Genomic DNA, 9,530 nt, shown 5'->3' with positions numbered 1-9,530 from the left:
GCAACTCTTAACTCAAGTCTCTCAAAAACAGACACATAATGTACATAAAAAGGGGACTTCTCTCTTCTCTAATTAATTCATAGAAAAACCTTTATTTGAATTAATTCACATATACTTTAGGGCATTGTGTATGCTGTTACTGTTCTTGTACATTGTGTTTTGTGTATTGTATATGTTTTATACATGCTTATGATGGATCACTAGTTAATATAACCTCATCTATATTATGTTTGGTATCTATGAGTTCATATTTTCATGATCTAAATGAGAGTGTATATTATATGTTGATGCCTATGCAACACATTAGTTTTATAAGAATCTTAAAGATTCACTTTGAACCCTCAATCTAATTTCATATGCAAGACACCATACTAGAAACAAAGAGTTGTAAAACTTCTCTCCAAAAGGTACCATTCCTCATTGGCTCACTCGAGGGTGTGACAACTTCACCCTGTATAGATCATTGATCACGAGATCATGGCTGTTCTTTTAGATTCAGAAATTCCAGGAGAAGATGCTGAGCTAAGAGCCTTAAAAAACACCCTAAGCTTGTGCCAGGCTCTGGCCTTGACTATTCATTCATCAAGATCCTCTGATTCGAACTGGTCTTTCTCATAAACTCACTTCAGCAGAGACCAACTGGAGCCCCAAAGTGCATCAGGACTCTTTTTCAAACAGGTGAGACATGCAAGTATCAAACTTAGTCTTATTAATTGATACATTAAGTATCATATGCACCTTTTACAAAGGTGTGTTTGAACTAAGAAACTGATTTTTCCTTCAGGCTGTAGATCTGCTGAATATCATATTGTATGATAGCTTCATGTCTTTATTTCTCTTTTCTTTACTGCTTAAGCTTTAACCCCTCTTCCTATGCCAACTGTATGGGTGTGTGTGTGTGTGTGTTAGACTAAAGTTTATGTAGTTAATAAAGTCTTATTTGTATCACACTTGAGGTTGTTCATTGTTTGCTCATAACTGAAGTCCCTAATCATGCAGATTTCAGCTACATGCTCTGAGTAGTATTGTACAGTAAGAAAGTTATTTTCCTTAAACAGGAAAGTAACGTTCTTAGAATTGACAGACAGTTGACACTGAGAGGTCAAGTAAATGCTTACAGCGGATCTAAATATTTATAATTAATCATAACTAGCTATGATTGATTATTCATATTTTCCCCTTGAGCTGATTCGCTACACATACAATGTCCAATCTGCCCCTAACTTCAAATGTTTGAAAAGACTCCTGACCTGAACATATCTACATGCCCATATTCAGTTATAGCCATAGCGCCACCTGCTGGCAACAGGAAGTGACATGTTTTACGCTGTAATGAACCACTCCTAGAAATTTTATGACACTTTATAATTTTTTTTGGTCAGTCTAATCTAAAGGCCTTTGCAATGTTAAATTGTGAAGATCTTGAGTTTTCATTAAAGGGTGTGTCCATGGCACCGTGACAAAGTTTAATGTCTCGCCATGGGAATAGAAGTTGTTGTAACTTAGCACTGCATCTAAACCAACAACATGCCTGTTAGATCCTGTACCTACTAAATTACTGAAAGACTTGTTACCTGTAGCAGAAGAACCGCTTCTAAATAATATTAACTCATCGTTATCTTTAGGTCACATCCCAAACCCATTTAAGCTAGCAATTCTTAAGCCTCTTAAGAAACCACAACTAGATCCTAGTGAACTGGCACATTACAGACCCATTTCAAATATTCCATTTATGTCTAAAATTTTAGAAAAAGTTGTGTCTGCTTAATTGTGCTTAATTGTTTGAAGAATTTCAGGTTGTAGGCCCCACCATAGCACAGAAACTACTTTTTAAAATTACAAATGACTTGCTTCTTGCGTAAGACCAAGGATGGATCTCATTGCTAGTTTTACTTGATCTTAGTGCTGCCTTCAACACTATAGATCATGACATACTCATAGATTGATTACAAAAATATACAGGTATTCAAGGGCAGGCTTTAAGATGGATTAGATCCTACCAGTCCGATTGCTACCACCATGTATTTAAATGGGGAGTATTCTCAATTATCACCAATAAAATATGGAGTGCCACAAGGATCTGTCCTAGGTCCTCTGCTATTTTCAATATGCATGTTGCCCCTTGGTAATATTATTAGAAAATACGGGATTAGTTTCCACTGTTATGCTGATGATACTCATCTATATATCTCAACGAGACCAGATGAAACTTCTAAATTATCTAAGCTAACAGAGTGTGTTAAAAATGTAAAAGATTGGATGACCAATTATTTTCTCCTATTAAAGGAGCCGTATGTAGGATTGTGGCCTAAACTGGTACTGCAATCACTATAAAAATATTGTAGAGCGGTGTATCCTCTCCCCCTACCCCCTGACTCGAGGTTGCCAGATGAGCTGCAGGATTCAGCAGAAACGTAGGCTGCTTCAATGAGCTTCCAATGGCAAGTGACGAACAGACGTACACAGTAAGTTTTTTTTTTTTCTGTTATTTATGTTTATGCTTCATGAGAGATATTTTGATAAGTAATTATGTATTTAAAAAATTTACTAATTGTCATTAGTTAAATATAATCATAAAGATTTATGCTCGTATGTGACAGTATAATCGTAAAGATTTATGCTCGTATGTGACAGTATAATCATAAAGATTTATGCTCGTATGTGACAGTATAATCGTAAAGATTTACGCTCGTATGTGACAGTATAATCGTAAAGATTTATGCTCGTACGTGACAGACAGAACGGTAACTGTTAGTCTAGGCTACTGTCTCAATTACGTTTCAAATTGCCATAATGGGCGTGCTAATGTTGTTTTCCTCAGCGTCTCAGCATAATGACAGAGAAACGGGCTCCTGTAAATGCATTGCTAATGTTAGCATACGTCCATGTGAGCTAACGTTATGTTACTTTGCACAAACATGCATAACTTTGTTCGACTGTCATGAATATATGAAATGTCCATTGACATCAAGTACAAGTTAGCCAAGAATAGATGAATCTTACCTGTCCAGGAGAAAATTAGCAACGTTGGCGTCTGTGTTCAAATTCTTCTCCGTTTTCAGCCGTCTCATCTTTCAAAAGCATCTCCAATACAAATTCTGGTTTTATTTCGGACTTTGTCACGATGAATTTCTGAATTATAACAAGGTCTTTTTCATTTAGTAACATTAGACATTTTTATCCGACTGGAGATAGGGTAGGTTACAGCAAAGCTGGCAACACGGATCCCGAAACACTACTGACTTCGTGATTGGTAGATAGGTGGAGGGAGGCGCGTCAGGCCAAAACACAAAATGACAACATCAACATCAGTTGAGGGCTGCAAGTCCACTTTTTAAATGACAATATCCTAGCCGGACTACTGTTGTCGGTGATATAAGTATTTGAAATGAACATGATTTCTTAATGTCTAGTGACACATCAGGGCCATTTTATGATTAATTGAAATAGATTTCTTACATACAGCTCCTTTAAATTCGGATAAGACAGAGATATTACCTATTGGACCAACAGTACACAGAATCTTTTGGATTGCAATTTGTAACTAGACGGATGTACTGTTACTTCCTCTACAGTCAAAAATCTGGGTGTTATATTAGATAGCAACTTGTCTTTTGAAAATCATATTTCCCATGTTACAAAAACAGCATTCTTCCATGTTAGAAACATTGCCAAGCTATGAAACATTACCTGTTTCTGATGCAGAAAAGCTATTTCATGCAGTCATGACCTCTAGACTGGACTATTGTAAGGCACTGCTAGGTGGTTGTCCTGCATCCTCAATAAACAAGCTACAGGTAGTCCAAAATGCAGCGGCTAGAGTCCTTACCAGGTCAAGGAAATATGATCATATTACCCCAATTTTACAGTCTCTGCACTGGCTACCTATTAAGTTCTGTATCAGTTACAAATTATTATTACTTGCCTACAAGGCCCTTAATGGTTTAGCTCCTGCGTACCTAACTGGTATTTTACCATGCTACAATCCATCATGCTCCCTAAGGTCACAAAACTCTAGACTTTTGGTAGTACCTAGGATAGCAAAGTCCACTAAAGGAGGTAGAGCTTTTTCGCATTTGGCTCCCAAACTCTGGAATAGCCTTCCTGATAACGTTCGGGGTTCATATACACTCTCTCGGTTTAAATCTAGATTAAAGACACATCTCTTTGGAAAAGCATTCAAATAATGCATATCATAATCTTGCACTGCAGTTATATCTGATTAAATGCGGATTATTATTCTTTAGCTTGGGTTAAAGAAATAAATTTTACTTGGTTGGAACAGCAGCTATGCTAATTATGTCTCTAATTGTTTCTCTGTTTTTGCAACAGAGAAACAACAACTAGGATTCACACAAGCTTCAGTCTGAATCCACATAACCTGAGAAGAGTTGATGCCAACCCCTCGGAGGATCTCAGATGATGCCAGCCCTGAAACAACATACAGAACTACCAAATTTTGCTATAAGTTTGATTGCATCATATAATAATTGCTGTTAATAGTGTTCATCATATGTTTGATTATGTCATTAATTGATTTTTCCATACATTTCTTCCATATGTACATAAACTGACAGTCACCCCTGATAAGCTACTACTAAATATTGTAGAAACTTAATTTTCTGTAAAGCTGCTTTGCAGCGATTTGTATCGTAAAAAGCGATGTTCAAATAAACTTGAATTGAATTGATCCACTCAAGACTGAAAAAGTCTAATTTTATAAATTGCAATGTGCACAAAGTACAAAGTGCATGTGAATTAAAACAGATGGACACAATCAAGCAACCGTTTCAGTACATTGCTATCTTCAGTGCTCACTTAAACAACATTCACCCTTTTTTAAGTAGGTCAGCAATTAAAGACAATCAGCTGAATTCAATTATCTCAGGTAAATCTCAATAATCACAAGCAGAATTCCAAGAAAGTTTGATAATTTACATATATATAGCAGAATATTACAAGCATACAACTTCAAAGAATGACCAAACATTACAACTACAACACAGCAGCAGGAGAGAGAGAAAATAAAGCAGTAATTACAATAACAATTTTTACAAAAAACAAGAGAGTTCTAGTTCATCATTCACACCCTCAGGAAATAAAGATTTAAGTTCAAAGATCCAGAAAGTCCCCCATTGCAACAACTATCTCCACCTCTTCTATGTGTTAGAATCCTCTCGATGCCCAGGAACTTCATGTCAGACAATGGTTGGCAGACTTAAAGTGGCAAGAAATTGAAGATGTACCATCCTGTCTCCTAATGGCACTTGTATGTTCAATCATAAATAACATATGTACTCATACAAGTGATCAATTGTCTAATCTTATAGGTTTTTAGTGTACAAGGATGTATAAATGATTTACATACTGTACTTAGTACAGGAAGTACAGTTGTGACATGGAAAATTACCCTGGGCATTGACAAGAGTAGTCGGAGAAGAGATGTATGTGTCAGCATAAACAAGCTTATCCCTCAAATTAGAGCTCCTGGAAGAGACAAAGAGTGGTTGATCACTAAATACATTCAATAACTGGCCTCAAAATCCTCTTTCTTAGAACAAATACGATGGGGTCTCAAAAACTGGCTATAGGGTAAACCACGTTTTAAGGGCATTGGGTGAGCACTCTTAGGATGAAGAAGACTGTTCTTAGCTGTGTCTATTCTATAAAGAGAGGAGACTATTTGATTATTTCTATAATTGATATAGAGGTGTCCAAGTAATTGACATCCGTGATCCCCACATGATATGTTTTTTTTTATTTGTTTGTTTATTTAACAAGGACAATACACTATGCATTGTTACACAGAGACCGATGCCGTGTACATAGTGCATATAGCATAAAGCTAGCTTGCAGCCCTCGACAATTCATGTACAGAACATATGCTTCAAAATTACTTTCAGAACCTTTGTAAAAAAAGCCATAGTTGATGTATCTCTTAAACAAAATGATATTGTCAAGGAAAGGATTATTGTTGAAAACATATCTGTCCTCCAAAAAACCCAAATTTAAATTAGCATAATAATGTTTACAACTATATGTTGGCAAAACTATACATACTATACGTGCATTACTCACAAGAATGATTGAACACACAAGTGCTATTAGGAGACAGGATGATACAATGATACAGGATCGTCAGTTTCTCATCACTTTAAGTCTGCCTGCCACTCTTTGTCTGACATGAAGTTCCCAGGCATCGAGAGGATTCTAACTCATATGGAGGACCAAATCTGCAGAAATGAAAAATAAAAAAATAAATAAATAAATGATGTGATAAAAACAAAAATAGTTCATTTGTAATATATTTAATCCTGAATTTATATATTAAATTACTTTTTTTCCTCTATGTATTATTTTCTGTATTTATTTTACATTTATTTTGATTATTCAAAACTTTCATTCACTTATACATTCATTTATTTTATTAATTAATTAATTTATTTATAAATTTATTCATAAATCTATTTATTCAATAATTTAATTATTTTTTATATGTAATTTATTTATTCCCAGGTGTATTTATTTCCAGATTTATTTATTTATTTATTCATTTATTTCTTTTTACTTTTCCATGTGCAACATGGAAATGAGGGAGGCGGTCCTTGTGGAGCGCCGGTGAATCATTGGTTGAGAGCTCACGCAGAAGCCTCAGATTAAACTAATAATAGTGTCCTGGCATTGCCAGGTGTGATATCATGTAGCCAAGCGACCTCTTGTGGTCATATGAGGTTTAGCAAGAAATTAGAAAGTGACCTCATCAGTATTAGCCTATACAATTAGGTGATGTCATCAAAAAGAGACTGAATCAGAGGCAGAGATATTTCATGTTATGGGCATTCATTAATCCAAAGGACATCCTCCATTCAAAGTTATTAATAAGGCATTTCCTGTAAGCCATCTTGTTTTGTCATTGCTCATTATTGTGTTCATTGCATTTTGAGTAGTTAAAGATGTTTATTTTGATGTTATTTAGGATGGCATGTTTATGCTTGCCAAAACAATGCATATTCTCTCATCTTTCACATGTGATATTATTTACAAGTTAATATATTTTTGTAAATATAGTGAATCCATCGAGTGAGTTGAGTAGTCACTATAAGCAGTAGTTTTGCTCATACATAATATAGAAAACTGTTAAAGAATATGTAATTATCAGTGTATGTACTTATATTTTCAGTTTCACACAATTTATGTGATAAAGCTACACTCTCAACATCACCTCGTGGTTCCGGGAGTTATTGCATGAAGGTGTTTAACTTGCTGGACAATTGAATGTGGGTTCAACGAGGCCAGTACAAATAGAGTTCAGAGTTTGAGAGTGGGATGTGCCAGATCAGCTGGAGAGATCCAATATACTTTCACAGATTCCCATTTATTATGTTTAATTATTTAATAGCGACTGAATTCCGTTACTTATCCTCATAGTTATATCATTTAGCCTGGAACCATCAATATTGTCAGTGGTCTAAGTTGATGATGCCAGAAACACTCGGTGGGGGTTTCTACGGCATGTGTTTATTTTGTAATCACAGAGAAAATCTTCACTCCCCATAGCATTGTGAGCATAAGTTTACTGTAAACCAGTTATAAGGTCTCTACGGTCTACTCAGGCTCACAATGCTTTTTCGAAACGCGACCCACTAGCATAAATTTGGCTTGATGTCAGACGCTCAGTATTTGCAAATTCAGGGAGCATCTCTAAAGTTAAATATGACATTGGCATACATGTTTGTAACTCCAATAGCATTTTAAGAAAATAGCTTACAGTCACAAAACCAACTGTAAAGTGTTCATCTACGAGTCAGGCATATTCATTCATATATTCAGATGGTTTATTAACATCTACACATACCATAACCCTAAACCTACCCTTAGTAAACCTAAACCTAGTAATGCAAATACAGTAATTGTGTTATATTCGCGGTAAAAGCTAGAAGGGATACATTTACAGGAAACCAACAATAAATATATTTTTTCTACCTATTAGGATTGTGTTTTATTAAAGTCTATACCTATCCCAACCCTAAACCTACCCTTACACTGATGCAGATACATGAAATATTGTTGTTTAGCATTAGAAAAAGGACGCAATATTGCTGTGCACATGCGCAGTAAACACTGGTAGGAAAATCTGACAGGTAGGATAAAATGTTAGGACACCGGGGTTAATGATGTAACTGTGAGGATAAGTAACTGAATTCAGTCGCTATAAACTAATTAGAAATAATAACGTGATCTGTGAAAATATATTGGATCTCTCCAGTTGATCTGGCACATCACACTCTCAAACTCCGATCTCTATTTTTAGTTTAATCTGATGATTCTGCGTGAGCTCTCAACCAATGATTCACCGGCGCTCCACAAAGACCGCCTCCCTCATTTCCATGTTGCACACGGAAAAGTAAAAAGAAATAAATTAATAAATAAATCTGGAAATAAATACATGTGGGAATAAATAAATACATATAATAAATAAATGCATGAATAAATACATTTAAAAATAAATTAAATATAAAAATGAATTAAAGTATAAGTAAATAGAAGTTAAAAAGAATAAAAATAAATGTAAAATAAATACATAAAGGAAAAAAAAGTCATTTAAAATATAAATTCAGGATTCAGTTTTATTACAAAATGAACTATTTTTGTTTTTAATCACATAATTTATTTATTTTCCTTTTTTTACATTTATTTATCTATATATTCATTTGCTTATTTTTAATTTCTGCAGGTTTAGTCCTCCATAGAGGTGGAGATAGAGATAAGAAGTTGCAAAGGGAGACTTTCTGAATCTTTATTTACTGAGGGTATGAATGAAGAACTTTAAAAATTGTTATTGTCGTAACTGCTTTATTTTCTCTCATTCCTGCTGTGTTTTGTTGTATTTGTAATGTTTGGTCATTCTTTGAAGTTGTATACAAATCTTATCCAAATCTTCAATACTTATCTTGCTTGATCTATCTGCTGCTTTTGACACGGTTAACCACCAGATCCTCCTGTCAACCCTACTGACAAAGGGCATCTCAGGAACCGCACTCCAGTGGTTTGAGTCATACCTATCAGATAGGTCCTTCAAAGTATCTTGGAGAGGTGAGGTGTCCAAGTCACAACATCTAACTACTGGGGCGCCTCAGGGCTCAGTTCTTGGACCACTTCTCTTCTCTGTCTACATGGCATCATTAGGTTCTGTCATTCAGAATGGCTTTTCATACCATTGCTATGCTGATGACACTCAGCTCTACCTCCCATTCCATCCTGATGATCCATCGGTAGCTGCTCGCATCTCAGCTTGTCTAACAGACATTTCTTGCTGGATGAAGGACCATCACCTTCAACTCAACCTTGCCAAGACAGAACTGCTTGTGGTTCCAGCAAACCCATCTTTTCATCACAATTTCACCATCAAGTTAGGCACATCAACCATAACTCCTTCAAAAACAGCCAGAAAACCTTGGAGTTATGATTGATGATCAGATAACTTTCTCAGACCACATTGCTAAAACTGTCCGGTCCTGCAGATTTGCTTT

This window comes from Cyprinus carpio, unplaced genomic scaffold, assembly GCF_018340385.1.
Source record: "Cyprinus carpio isolate SPL01 unplaced genomic scaffold, ASM1834038v1 S000006548, whole genome shotgun sequence".
NCBI lineage: Eukaryota > Metazoa > Chordata > Actinopteri > Cypriniformes > Cyprinidae > Cyprinus > Cyprinus carpio.
Note: the sequence above shows the minus strand (reverse complement) of the source record.